This window comes from Carettochelys insculpta, chromosome 13 (genome assembly GCF_033958435.1).
Source record: "Carettochelys insculpta isolate YL-2023 chromosome 13, ASM3395843v1, whole genome shotgun sequence".
NCBI lineage: Eukaryota > Metazoa > Chordata > Testudines > Carettochelyidae > Carettochelys > Carettochelys insculpta.
The window spans coordinates 24,534,518-24,549,200 of NC_134149.1; positions in this window are offsets into that span (position 1 = coordinate 24,534,518).

Genomic DNA, 14,683 nt, shown 5'->3' on the forward strand with positions numbered 1-14,683 from the left:
AATAGGAGGAGCTGGGGGCCAGCTGAGGCTGCTGTTGACTTAGTGCAGGCACCTGGTTTCTTATTAGGTGCAGGGGTTAGCATCTGAAAATAAATCTTTGCTACAGGGGGAGCTATTCCCCCAGTGACAGCCCCCAGAAAGATTTGCTGTGGGGGAGGCCATCTCCCGGCATGTGTAGCCTTACAGGGGCCAGTCAGCACCCAAAAATCTTTGTCTGAAAGGAACCAGCCCCCCAGCCCTGGGCAAGCCCCAGAAAATGTGAAGCACAAAAGCTTTCACCCCACACAGGCCAGGACATGCCACTATCCAGAAGCCTGGTATGTACTGCACAGCTGGTACATGGTGTGGTGGGGCAGAAGCTAGCCCGCCAGCTGCATGGTGCCTTTGTGGGAGGGGGCTACCTCATACAAACATGCAGCACAGAAGTTTCTCAGTCTGTCCTACAAGCACGACCTCCACAGCAGTGGGGTGGGAGTAGGCCTCTAGCTAAACTGAGACCCTGGCTCACCTGGTGGCTCCATGCTGGGGCTCTCTAAAGCAGCTAGGTGTGATCACCACACTGATCAAAAAGAAATAAATTCAAAAAAAGCCAAGTTTCTTGCTTCCAACTTCCTGCATACCTGCAGATCAGGGGAGGTGAAAGCAGACAGAATGTACACCTATGGGGCATTGTGGGATACCTGTGACACACCTCTGGAGGCCAATAAAATCTATTTAAAGTAATGCTGTTTCCACATTAGCATTAATCTGACCTTTTGAATTTGAACTTAGTGTTGTACCAACTTGCATGGTCGATGTAAGAATGTCAACCTTAATGCTCCCCCCCCCCAAAAAAAAAAAATCAACCTAAAGGTATTTGCAGTGAAGACAGTCACATTGTAAAATCGAACTAACTGCCTTAAAACCAACTTTATGCTGTAGTGTAGACATAGCCTTAGACACCTTGGAAGCAACTGGCACAATAATGCAATCCACAAAGCCTGAGTTATGTGCACAGACTCCTATGCAATGCATGGAGATAGATTTAATCTACAAAAACCAGCATGCTAGGCAATGGCTAGTTAGCTAAACTAGCCAATGGGAAATGACAACAGGAGGGGGGTGCACTAAGACACCACCCACATAGAGATAGGCACCTAAATCCAGGCTGAAGGGAGGCACCTGTGGTCCAGCATCACTGGTGACACTGAGCGTGTTCTGAGGTTGGAGTACTCGGAGAAGAACTGGTGCAACAGGACCACGGATGTTGCAGAGCCAGAGCGGTGGGCTGGGAACAAAGCCCCGGTGCTGGCGTGTAGTGGTGGCAGTGGAACTCAGTGGCCAGCTGGGGACCAGAGCCCAGCTGAGTCTAGTGGCAGGGAGCCTGTGGAGAGGAGAAGAGCCCAGTAGGTGGAGACTCTGGTGGTCAGTGTTGGTAGCAGGAAGTAGAGCCCTTGGGCTGAGGTTAGGTAGCACAGCGGCTGGGGCCAGAGCTCAGGGGCTGGGGTACCTGGAGCCTGGGTGCGGTAATGTGGCATCCAGGATCAGACCCCAAGTCCAGAGGCTGGCAGCAGAAGGGCCAGCATGGACCTGCCCCTATCCGACAAACTCCCTGGTTCGGGACCAGGCAGGTACAGGGATATCCAAACTTTAGCAATGCCCAGCAGAGAGCCCCTTTGTCAGGCAGCTCAGTCAAATCAGAGGCGGATCCCACCTCACCCTGTCTAGCCCCATGTTTAATGCACTTATCAGCTATGTGGGCGATCTGGCTCCAGTTCCACCTGTGTCTGAATGTGGGAAAACGTTTTGAACAGGCATCTCTGACCTCTCCAATCACTGAGCTTAGGCATATTCTGACGTGGGGGGCTCCTTCAGTCTCTCCTGTGGAAGCCATTGCTCTTTAGATAAATAATTACTGGAACAGAAGGATTAGGCTCTAGATCTCTCACCACACAGTGGGGAACCAAAGCATCAGGTTATAATACCATTCTCACACTCTCGGCCTAATGATTCATTCCGTGTGATATAAACCACGGAAGAGTACGTTTAATCAAACTATCTCAAAGTTCTCTGGTAGGGCACATTCTGGAGGAGGAGGAGGAGGAGGAGACTCCTTTACCCTCCTCAGCCAGAGGGGGAAATTGAACCTGGATCTCTCCTGCCCAGCTGAGTGTTCCAAACGCTGGGCTACAAGTTATGAGGTGGTAACCACCCCCACGACATTCTCCTCAGTTCTGAATGGGCCCCAATCCACTCGATGGGCCTCTGAGCACTCAAAACAAGCTGCCAAATCCCCATCTTTCTCTGGTTCATGGCTTGCTCTGGGGCTTTAGGCAGGAGGTAAGCCTCTATTCATGTAGAGGGAAGCAATTGTACGTGTGTCCAGAAAAAATAGCTGCTACGGGAACTTTTATCCTGAAAACTTAGGAGCTGAGTGAGGTTGGGCACTGACAGAATTGGGCAAAAGGTTTGAGAATCACAGTGCAGCCTGAACCTGTGACATAGCATCCACACCCCGGACTTAAGACCTAAGGCTTGGCTTTAAGCAGCTAAGAAGCTGGGTCGTATCTTGCCAATTGCTATTATGGCAAGACAAATGATTTCTGTGAGTTCCTGGTATTCCTTTGATTCTCACAGCAATCAAGAAAGGCACCTGCACCAAAAATTGCTGTAGGCAGCATTAAAAGAAGGGCAGCAAGTGGGGGTGGGAGGGCCAGGGGGAGGGAAGAATTGAAAAAGCACAAGACAAGAAAAGACTATATATATATATGCACACACCACATTCACCCTATCATACCACATCCAACACAATGAGTTTTATGGACAACAGAAATCACCCCACATGTATGCATCCTATTAGGCAGTAGAGCACCTTACAGAGCTGACCTGTACCTGCCGATAGTTGGGATGGCTTCAGCTGCTGTTACTGAGCATGCTAAGCCCCTGCATTAGAACACTTTTTATAGTTGGGCTTCTGGGCTCCCCCTTACTCCTGTCCACACCCTTCAGGCCAGCAGGAGCCTGGGGCTGAGCCATGTCTCTGAGAGTGAAGGAGACAGACAGGGGGCCAAAGGGTAGGGGTGAGTGCAGAGCCCCAGGCTCAGAGCTAGAAGCAGAATCTTCGGCATGGGACAGGGAGCTGGAACCCTACATGCAGGGTCAACAGCTAAGTGCAATACTGGGAATAGAGCCCAGGGCTGGCAGCCAGGACCCTGATGTGGGGCCGGCAGCTGGGTGTGGGGTTGGGAGTGGAGTCCTGGGCTGGCAGCCAGGGTATGGGGCTGGCAACTGGATGTGGGGCTGGGAGTGGAGCCCTGGGCTGGCAGCCAGGCCCTTTAGCCTGGGGCCAGCAGGTGGCAGGGATGCCAGATAAGGAGAGTAAGGAGGGCTCTACTCCTTCCCCACTGTAGTGTGTTGGAAGGAGTTAGTTCTGGACAGTTAGCTACCCTTACCTCAGACAGAACTCTTAACTGCAACACAGCTTGAGTGTTATCTAGGATGAATTCAGAAGCTAGAAGCAGCACAGTCTTTACAGCAGGGAGTTGTTTATAAACAGAAACAGGGTGATTACAGTAACAAAAGGCTTCTCATTAAAGTAAATTAAGGATCATTAAGTTGCATCTGATGAAGCGAGTCTTTGCCCACAAAAGCTTATGCTCCAAAATATGTTAGTCTATAAGGTGCCACAGGACTTCTTTTTGTTCTCGAAGCTACAGACTAACAGGGCTACCTCTCTGATAAGGATCATTAGATGTTCCTGAAAGCATTGTCAGACACTAATTAAAAGATAGGAAAGATCCCGTAGGAAAAAAAGTCATGTTAGTCTGTCACTTAAAAACAACCAGCAATCCTGGCACCTTAAAGACTAACACAGTTATTAGGTCATGAGCTTTCATGGGTAAAACCCACTTCATCAGGTGAGCAGAAATAACAGAATCAAGGGTAGATGTTACAGGCAAAAGAAGAAGGAAAAAGAAGTTACCTCTGATTAGTAAAACCAGTTAATGAAACAGATTAAACTGAGTGTGTCTAATTCATGGCATGTGATATAGAAATGTGAACATCAAAGGTGGGGAAATTGCCCTTGTAATGCAATTGCCGATTAAGGTCTTTCTTCAAGCTTAGGTAATGGTGTCAAATTTGTAGAATGAAGAGAGAAAGAGAAATAATGGTGTCCACCAGTGCTTTTCAACATATTCATAAATCATCTGATAAAAGAGGTAAGCAGTGAGGTGGCAAAATTTGCAAATGATACACAATTTACTCAAGATAGTTCAGTAATTAATTAGATAAGCAGACTGCAGAGAGTTACAGAAGGATTTCACCAATCTGGGGAACTAGCTAATGATATGGCAAATTAACTTAAATATGCTCAGAGCTTGGTGATGTCATGAGGGCACACAATGTAACAAAGACCTAGGAATATACCCCAGGAGCTCTGACACCCAGTTCTTCATTCTATCAAGTCCCTCTCTTTTTCCTTTCTTTATTCAGAACTGGCGGGGGGGAGGGGGAGCAATAACAACTTGGTGAATGATCCGTACACTAGAGAGACTCTTTCTAAGCCTTTGTACCACGGGCCATGAGTATACTTTTACAATGTCCTGGACCCAAATTGAAACTGCAATTGCTATGTTTTAATACAGCGAGTGTTGGTATTTAATGTTTTGATTGTCCTATGAAGGGAAATATATCCCAGCTCAGAGGAGGAGGTTGCATTTTAAGCAGTCCCCACCACATGGGGGATATTTTTCCCCTTAGTGCGTTTCACATTTTCTAGTTTGTAATATCCTTGGACTTTAGCTTTGAAGAGAAGCAACGTAGCAAGCATTCTTTATTGATTAGCTAGTAAATAAAGTGGTTTCTTTGATGTAAAAAAGAAATGTTCAAAAAGAAAAAATAATGCACATTACAAAACATGATTCCAGCTCTACATAAAGACTATCCCTTGCCTCTGTATGCAAGAAGCTGGGAATCGGTGACAGGGGAGGGATCACTCAAAGATTGCCTGTTCTGTTCATTCCCTCTGAAGCAGCTGGTGCTGCTGGAAGACAGGATGCTGGGCTAGACGGACCTTTGGTGTGCTCTTGTCTGACCTTCCTGATGTTCTTATACAGAACCCAGATAGATCTGCTCTCACTGTAAGCCATTAGACAACCCCACCCACACTCCCCTCCCAGAGCTGAGATAGAACCCAGGAGTTCTGACGGGATTTCCCTCTCTCTCTGACTGGAGGGCCAGTAATGAAGTAAGAAATATACCTTAAAATTGTAAACCTAACAGTGTTTCTTAAGTGACTTGCCACAAGGTCTCAGAACATATTTTTATTATTAGAGCCGAGTGAATCTAATATTTATTTAGTTTTCTTCCTGTTATACAGGACTCCTCTCAGCTAATTACTAAATTATCTGCCAAGAAACTAGAGTTTTCAAATGTCCACATAGCCCCTGAAAAAACAGTTGAAGATATTCTCATCCACACCAAAATCTGAAATGCCGCCCTTGGCATTTGGGTGTGGGGCTGGGAATGGAACTCCATGCCAGTAGTCAGGAGCAGGGCCAGGAGCAGAGCCCCTCGGAACAGGGACTGGCAGTGAGATCCCATGTATGGAGCTGGGAACAGAGCCCCTGTATGAACCCACCCCACCATGTGTTGCTTCCGGCACCTTGTCACAGTCTTAAGAATTATTGATGTTATTGATGTACTAGTAGAATTACCCAGTGTTGCCCAGGTCTGGGTCTTGGCTGAGGGGGGGGCGGGGTGTGGGATGAGGGGAGAGGCCAACACACCCTGCCCTTCAGTTTCTCCTTAGGGTTGGCCAGAGGAAGACTGGGGGCATGTACCCTGCCTGCTGGCCTCCCCCTTAGGCTGGCCCAGGGCAGAGAGGGGACAAGCATCCCACCCACTGGCTGTTCCCTGGGGCTGGGGGAAGACCACAAACCACAGTCACTGGCTTTTCTTGCGACCAGCCTTGAGGTGACAGGGGGACCGTGCAGTCCAGCTGCTGACACTCCCTGCAGCCTGCCCAGTGTATTCGGCCCACAGTGTGGCTGGCAGTTGCTCCTAGGGTCAGGTTGGGGTGGCAGCAGCTGTTTTGCCAGCCAGTGAGTGATTACTGGGGCATTTGCTATCACTTTGTGATCACTCATGTATATAACCATCCCCTGTGGTTGCTGTCCCATGTGGTCATGTGTGAGTATAGCTGTTCTTGCTCTTACACACCTCCCTTTCCATTTGTTACAAAAGAATCATATTCCATGTACATCCCTTTGTCCTGGCATGACCAAACCCTGACCTTGCTTTAACCTGTGATAAGAGGAAGCTGCACACCTAAGTTAGTGTTCCTAGCTCTTACCATTTAGGAGGAGTTCTTGAACAAACAGACTCACAGACTGTCTGACAGACAGACACACCTTTAGAAAATATACATATTGGTAATGAAATTTTTTTTTCACTTTTCATGAACCAATTAGTGCTAAAAGTGGTGCTCTAGGAAGGCAACTGGCTCATTGTGCTTTCACTTCACCCCCTTCCAGCACAGTTGGCAGAACTACTTATTAAGCTAGGTCAGCAGGTAATGTTGTGCTTTATTACTAAAAGCCATTTTTGAGATGGAGGATTATTTCTTCCTTACAGTTTCCATGTCTGCAAATCTGCCTTAATGCCACCTCTATAACTCTGTCTATGTACTTCCCTGGCTAGACTTCCCCTCTGTTGCTGCTCTGATCCTGACTGCTTCATCTGCCTTTTCTATGCGCCCCCTCCACCCTCCAATTCCACCTTGGACAGATTTTTGCTGTTTGCGTTCTCTGAAATGCATGCACTCCATCAATTCCCTCTACATTTCAGGATCGATTTGAAATCTGTTCTTGTTTCTGAAACCCCATTGGGTCTAGCTCCAGCCTGTCTTTGGATCTTATTTTTTTCTCTCCCTTTTCCTGCTGTTTCCACATAGCTCTGAAGCATGTCTCCTGTACTTCTCTGCCTGATTGCTTACCCAGTAGTAGTAGTACTAAGCCTCATCTACTCTTAACAATCTTGGAGCACAGGCCATTGAAGACCATTCACCAGCATCCTCTGTCCTGAGTGATCTTTTCCAGTTCTGACCAGGTGTATCCTGTCTTTTTGGCCTCTACCTTCAGGTCTTTATGCCAGGTGTTTCGTGGGCACCCTCTTTTCCTTTTTCCTTCTGAGTTCCAAATTAAGGTTTGCCTTGTGATGGTGGTGGTTGGCTTTCTAATGTCCAATCCATCGCCAACTTCTCTTCCTGATTTCTTCGGCAGGAAGCTGGGGAGTCAGTTGCCACAGGTCTTGGTTGTTGAAGGTGTGTGGCCAGTAGATCCAAAGGATTTTTGGAGGCAGTTATTGATAAATGTCTGGATATTTTTAACAGTTTTCTTTGTTGTTCTCCAAGTTTCTCCTCCACACTACCAAATTCTATTTTTAAATGGCTGTCTCTAGCTTCTTCTCTGTGCTTCTTTATTTCCTCTCCCCTGGCTGAATCATAGGTGCCAATTACACAGGTGTTCCAGGGCTCAAGCATCCACTGAAAAAACAGAGCATACCCAACAGCCACCAGGGGATGCCAACACATGGCACACCATGAAAGTGGAAGGTGGAAAGCACCCATTGGCAAAACCCAAACTCAGTGCTCATGGGCTGAATTTGTTCATATTTTGCCCTATAATGTACAAAACTCTTTGTTATAATTAAACTGAGCCTGAGGAGAGGTCACTGTGCCATGATAGTTAATGCTGTGTTGTACTTTTATGTGAAGGACACTAGATAAAATGGGGTTATATTACCCTGCCTATGTTAGGGTCCTGATCTTGTCGAAGCACAAAGAGCATTAGTGGGACCAAACAGGATGCTAAACAGCTTAAACATCCTGTGCTTCAGTGGAGTTCAGGGTCAGTCCTCGCCTCTCATTTCAGAAGGCAAGAGGTTTCTAAAAGAAAGACATTTGCAAACAGCTTTTATTGCAGTTGACTCCCTACATCATAAGAAATTTCACTATTTTCTCCCACTTTTTCAAGTGCCTTTGATTTATTTATCATACAACCACCTCAGCCCCCAGTTTGCCAAGGAGTACTCTGAATAAGGCTAGAGCTGCCAGTGTTTCCTGTATTTTTTCCATCTATGGGTGGAATATGCTTTGTTCTGTGCACCAAGGCACGTGCCGATGTGCACCGCCAATAGAAACACACGCTACCCACTGTGGGTGGCTGTTGGTGCTCTACTAATCAGCTGGGCAGCACGTGAATCTCTCCTGGGCGGATACGCAAATGCTTGGTTTATGTGGAACACTGGCTGCCTCCCTCTTTCCTGCATTCATGGAAGTTTGGTCTAACACCATACAAAGATGTTTCTGGTAATATCTTGAGGTCAGTCAGTTAAGCCAGAAAGAAGCCCTGAAAACAATTCTCACTAATTCAATGATGATCACTAGGGCTTCATCCAAACTGTGTTTTCAATTTCCATTAAGCTACAAAGTCGTATAGGGGGATATGTAAAACGCTTAGGTGCTTTTGAAACTATCCATAGAGCTTTTCAAAATTCCTGATTTCACAAACCAAAGAAAGTTCTTCAATAAAAAGAAAAGGAATTAAACCACAATTCCTTGGAAAACAGCACTGGCAGCCGTTGTATCAATGCTGCTATTTTGACAGTGCCAATAAAAATATTTGAAACTAAATCCACTTCATTTTACAAGTAATTACTCAATGCAATAAAAATATCTCAGTGAAAATAATCCAGTTATTTCACATCTGCTCCTAACTACTCTATTTTATATGAAAAAGACTAAGTCTGAGCAGATAATTTTGTCAAGGAATTTTATCAGCTTGAAAATCATGTTTCGGTTGGAAAGCATTATAGTTACAAGTAACGGGTAAGATGACTAAATGAAAAAAGTTAATGAAGAGAAAAGAGCTTGTCCATTTCTGTTTGACAGCTTTTTGTGTGTGGACAGTTTTGATTGGTTCTCCTGTACACTGAATCACTTTATCTGTTTTTCTTTGTTTAAAAGACGCCACAAATATCAACAAAGGGAACAGAAAAACCCTTATTCTAAAAATCCAAATGTTATAACATTATTTTAAATTTAATATATACAGCTTTGCCAGTGCCATCTTTCAGAGACGGACTTTTTAAAAAAAGTTAGCTTTAATAAAAAATCACACTAGCAGTTCCCCTTAAAGCTCTCAGTAATCGTAAAAAATGTTTTCTAGAGTTTCTTCTGTTGTTAAAGAAAGGAAACTAAATATAAATTTGGAGATGAGCATATTACAGAAGAAGGTTTGTCACAGTCTGTTAATACATTTGTCACAGGATGGGTATGCCCATCCCTGTCAGGGGTAAAGCATTTAGGTTCTAGGGCCTTTCAAGGGGTGCTCCACCCTGACTCTGTATCAGCTCCAATGACTAAGGGCTAATAACCACACTTCATCCCTATGAGATAGTCTGAACTAGCAGCCACAATCAATAAAAACACCCTGTTCTTGCAGGGTAGTGAGGCCTAGAGTCAGTAACAACACTCCCTGCCTTCAGGGCAGTGGGGCTCAGCTTCCAGGCAGAGTCAATAGCCATGCCCCTTCATGCAAGGTGGCGTGGCCTAGCAGTCTGAATCAGTAACAACAGCTGTTCTGTCCCCCTTGGGGTTAATGGGGAGGGGGCATGGGGACCATGGCCCTCCCTCTCCACCTAGTCCCAGCCCAGAGACCTGTCTGTGGTGGAATGGTCTACCTCTAGCTCACCCAAAACACACCAAGTTCCTGGGGAAGGCAACTCCACACCCTGAGCTACTTCCCGCCATACTCAGGATTGCAGGTTTCTTCAATGCCCTCCTCCAGACAGGGCGCTTCTCTGGCAGTTCCTTGCTGACAGGTCCCCATGGCATGGTCCATCTGCTTTTCTTTCTCAGGAGCTCCTACGGCTCCTTCCCAAGCAGCAGTCAGCACTGACTGAGCTGGTCCACAGGCTTCTCTAGCTGGTCTCCAGTGGGAGCATGCCCAGCAGTGCTGTGGGTGTGGGGTCTTTTCAGCCAGGTAACCATGGTTAACACTTGCCAGTCCAGTGTGGGGTTGTTACACCCCCTTACGCAAACTCTCCCTTAAGGGGGACTCCTGGGGAAATGTCTCTTCCATGTCATCTGAATGAGAAGAAAAGTTAGCATTAGTGTGGGCTCTCCCTGGCCAATGTGCCACCTAAAAAGAGAAGGGCTGGTGGGATAGGTACCACGGCATGATTTATATCCTTCATAATGTACAGCCATTTCAAGGAGCATGGTTTGTACCAACCATAAATGGGCTCCCTAGGAGATAGACTAGAGAACCTTGATGGTCCATGTTACCACAAATGCTTCCTTCTCTGTAGTAGAATACTGCTCTCTCATAGGAGCAGCTTAGGGCTCAAGCATATAAAGAGGTGATTTCTTCCTTGGATAATACTGTCCCCCATCCAACCACCAAGGCATCTGTCTAGAGGATGAAGTGTAATTACCCAGAGGTAGACTTGAACCTGGGATGTCTGGAGCTTAGTATAGACACCACTACATCATGAGCTAACAGCACACTCACTCAGGGCTTAGCCTGTAGAGGATACTTACTCCTTCTCTGTAAAGTGGTCTAGGTACCACTGCATGGGACAGTAACAGAAGTAGCCATGTTAGCCTACATCTACACGTGAAGCCTACATCGAAGTAGCCTATTTCGATGTGGCGACATCGAAATAGGCTATTTCGATGAATAACGTCTACACGTCCTCCAGGGCTGCCAACGTTGATGTTCAACATCGACGTTGCGCAGCACCACATCGAAATAGGTGCAGCGAGGGAATGTCTACGCGCCACAGTAGCACACATCGAAATAAGGGTGCCAGGCACAGCTGCAGACAGGGTCACAGGGCGGACTCAACAGCCAGCCGCTCCCTTAAAGGGCCCCTCCCAGACACACTTGCACTAAACAGCACAAGATACACAGAGCCGACAACGAGTTGCAGACCCTGTGCATGCAGCATGAATCCCCTGCTGCAGCAGCAGCAGCCAGAAGCCCTGGGCTAAGGGCTGCTGCACACGGTGACCATAGAGCCCCACACGGGCTGGAGAGACAGCGTCTCTCAACCCCCCAGCTGATGGCTGCCATGGAGGACCCCACAATTTCGACGTTGTGGGACGCGGATCGTCTACACGGTCCCTACTTCGACGTTGAACGTCGAAGTAGGGCGCTATTCCGATCCCCTCATGAGGTTAGCGACTTCGACGTCTCGCCGCCTAACGTCGAAGTTAACTTTGAAATAGCGCCTGACGCGTGTAGCCGCGACGGGCGCTATTTCGAAGTTAGTGCCGCTACTTCGAAGTAGCGTGCACGTGTAGACACAGCTTTAGTCTGTTAACCACACGAAGGTGTGTGGGTTACAGACGGACTTTGTAAAATTGGGTTGTGTGAGTACCAGCTGTCATGTCAGCTGATCTCACAGTATCTGGAAGGCGACCTCATGCTCTTCAGTCCACTCAACTTTCTGAGGTTGCTGGTTCTTTGTCAAAACTATTAGTGGTGCAAAGTTTGGAACACACCAGCAGTAATACCCCACCAGTCCCAGGAACTGATGCACTTATTTCTTTGTCATGTGAGTGGGGTACTCTTGTAAGGGCTGCACTTTATCTACTAATGGTCCTATCTTTCCTTTGCTGACTGTATAACCCAAATAGGTCACCTCCTGCTGGCCCAAGTGGCACTTGGCCAAATTGACAGCGACACTGTCGTGCAGGGCCCATAACACCTGGGTTAGATTTTGCAAGTGTTCTGACCAGCCCTGGCAATAAGTAATAATATCATCAATGTACTACACCACTTACTCAGTGTGTGGATTCAGCCCCTGGTTCTCATGGCCCCATGCAAACCAAACAGTCTCACTGTAAACTGATAAAGTCTGAAAGGCATAGGGAACACCAGTTTCTCTCTCACTGATGAGATTAGTGGAATCTGTCAATATCCCTCTGTGAAAATTAGCATGGATATGTACTCTGTGTGCTCCAACCGGTCTAGCAATTCATCCACACAGATCACAGACTACTTATTGAACCTTGAGGTTGCATTTACTTTACAGATGTCCACACAGAACTTGACCATCCCATCTCGTTTGGAGGCCAACACAATTGGACTGCTTCATTTGCTCTGGGACTTCTTCACTATTCCCATTGCTAACCTCTGATTCAGCTCATCTCTTAAGGTGGCCCACATCTGCCAGGGGAGCAGATGATGTATTTTCACCTTCTGTCATGGGATGAGTGGCAATGTGGTGACTTGCCAGCCTTGGCTCCCCTGGCTTGGCCAACTGAAAATGTGAGAACTCGGCCACTAGCTCATGTAGTTGTTCTTGTTGCTCTGATTCTAGACCCTACTCCATTTCTGCTCTTCTTGTTACTTCAAAGGGGCCCTGCCACTTTTCCAGTAGTTTTGGCTTGGGATGATGACAGTAACAGAAACACTTGGTCACCCAAGTTGAAGGTTTGTACTTTCACACATCTGTTGTACTGTTTCGCTTGTGTTTCCTGGGCTTGCTACAAGTTTTCATGGGCTAATCTGCCTAAATCCCAGAGTCGCTCCCTGAACTATAAAATGCAGTGGACTGAACCCTGGGCATGGGTCTCCTGCTTCTCCCAGGTCTCTCCTGATATTTAAAATCTCCCTGGGTCATTGCCTGTAGAGCAGCTCAAAGAGTGAAAAGCTACTGGAGGCTTGGGGGACTTCCTCATGGAAAAGAGCAGGACTGGCAGCCACTTATCTCAGAGCTGGGAATCTTTCTTCACAAACTTCCGCAGCATTGACTTGGGAATTCTATTAAACCGCTCAACTAGCCCATTCTTCGGAGGCCGGTAAATGGAGGTTTTGAGGACATGGATGTTCAGTAGGTGGCATAGCTCTGCCATAAGTGTTGAGATCACATTTGTTCCCTTGTCTGTCAATATCTGTTTGGGCAATCCGACCCTAGCGAATAACTTCAGGAACTCATCAGCAATAGTGTGGGCCATCGCAGCCCATACTGGGGCTGTCTCAGCATAACAGGTGGCATAGTATACCTGGATGTATTTATGACCAATACTGCTCCCCTCCTGGGGTCCCACGAGGTCTAAGCCAGTCTGTTCAAAAGGGGTGCCCACCACTGGGATAGGCACCAGCAGTGCCTAAAGGACTCCTTTGGTGCTGGTCTTCTAGCACTTGGGGCATGATGCACAAGAGTAGTGGATGCCCCAGTGTATTCCTGGCCAGAAAAAACTCTGTGTACTGTGATAGGATGGGGTTTCTGGGCACAGCTAGAGAAATCAATCCAGGGTACCTTTTCTTAAAATCCAGGCTACTTACAGCCCAAGGCTGGGATTTCCTTCTCACTCAGGCAAATTCAACCAGCTACCACAGCACTTCTGCCAGCCCCTTAGCCAGCCAGAAGCCACACAAGCAAAGCCACAGACTTCTCAAACACTGTACCAGGCCAGACCAACAACCCCCAAATTCAGGTGAGGGGCTCTTAAGCCAGTTTCACCGAACACCACACAGATTCTTCCAGACCCCAAAAGGGCAAGCCCCAGTTCCTGGCAAGATATACTTGGATCTTACCCAAAACAACATTTTCTCCAGTCCTTTAGATCTAAATATCTTAAGATTTATTAATAAAAAAGAAAGAAAGGGTTAGGGAGGAGAATCATTAAAGCAACACTTTACATACATCAGTCATAACTCCTGATGCAGGCCAGTGGTGTTATTTGCTGATTCTGGAAAGTCTCTGAAAGTTCATTTCGGGTTCAATAAATTCAGTTATTGGAGCACTGTAGATCAACGCCACTGGGGTCCACATGTTGGGACATGGACCCTTCGAGACCACAAAAAAAAAAAGATCTAAGATGGACACTGCTAAATCCACACTGTTGTTCTCTCTTGTGTATTCAGGGCCAAAACCCTTTCTTCTTCCCGTAGTCCCTTGAGGGTCTGCCCCCACCTGAGTCAGGTGGGCTGATGTGGCAAACTGCCATTGGATGAATCCGATGAGACAGTCTCAAATTTCTGATATTGACCTGCTACTTTGTTTCAGTTCAGGTCACTTGACCATTGGGCTTCATCTCATTGACAAGTCCCAAGCATCTAGGATATGGATTTGATGTCTGAGCACTTGTTTATAGTCCATTCATCCTGGCTGAGGCTGAGCTCACACCTCCTATTGTGAAGCTTAGCACACGAAACATTTTCTGACACAGATATATAGCTAAAATCTATAACTTTACCTACATACATGATACAGACACCTAAGTAACATGCGGCTCTTTCAAAAATACAAAATAGAAAGAAAGGTTCTTTCAAAGATGGGGTTTACTTTCGATAGGTTTACTTTCAAAAAAGCTGCATCTACACTGCTTTTCTTCTTTCAAAAGAAACCCTTTCGAAAGAAGATTATTCAAATGAAGTGCCAGACAGGTAAATCTGCACCTCATCCGCATTTTCGATTATCCTCATTTGCATATCTCTTTCGAAAGAGGAATGCAAGTATGGACACAGCTAGTAAGTCTGATAACAGAGCCACTTCATAAAGAAACCAAGTCTCTTCTTCAGCTAGATGAAGCTAATGACCATTGCAGTTTATTGCCTGCTTGTCTACAGCCTAGAATTCCAAATCCTTCTCCTCATTGTATTAGAAGCAAGCCCACAAGATCAAT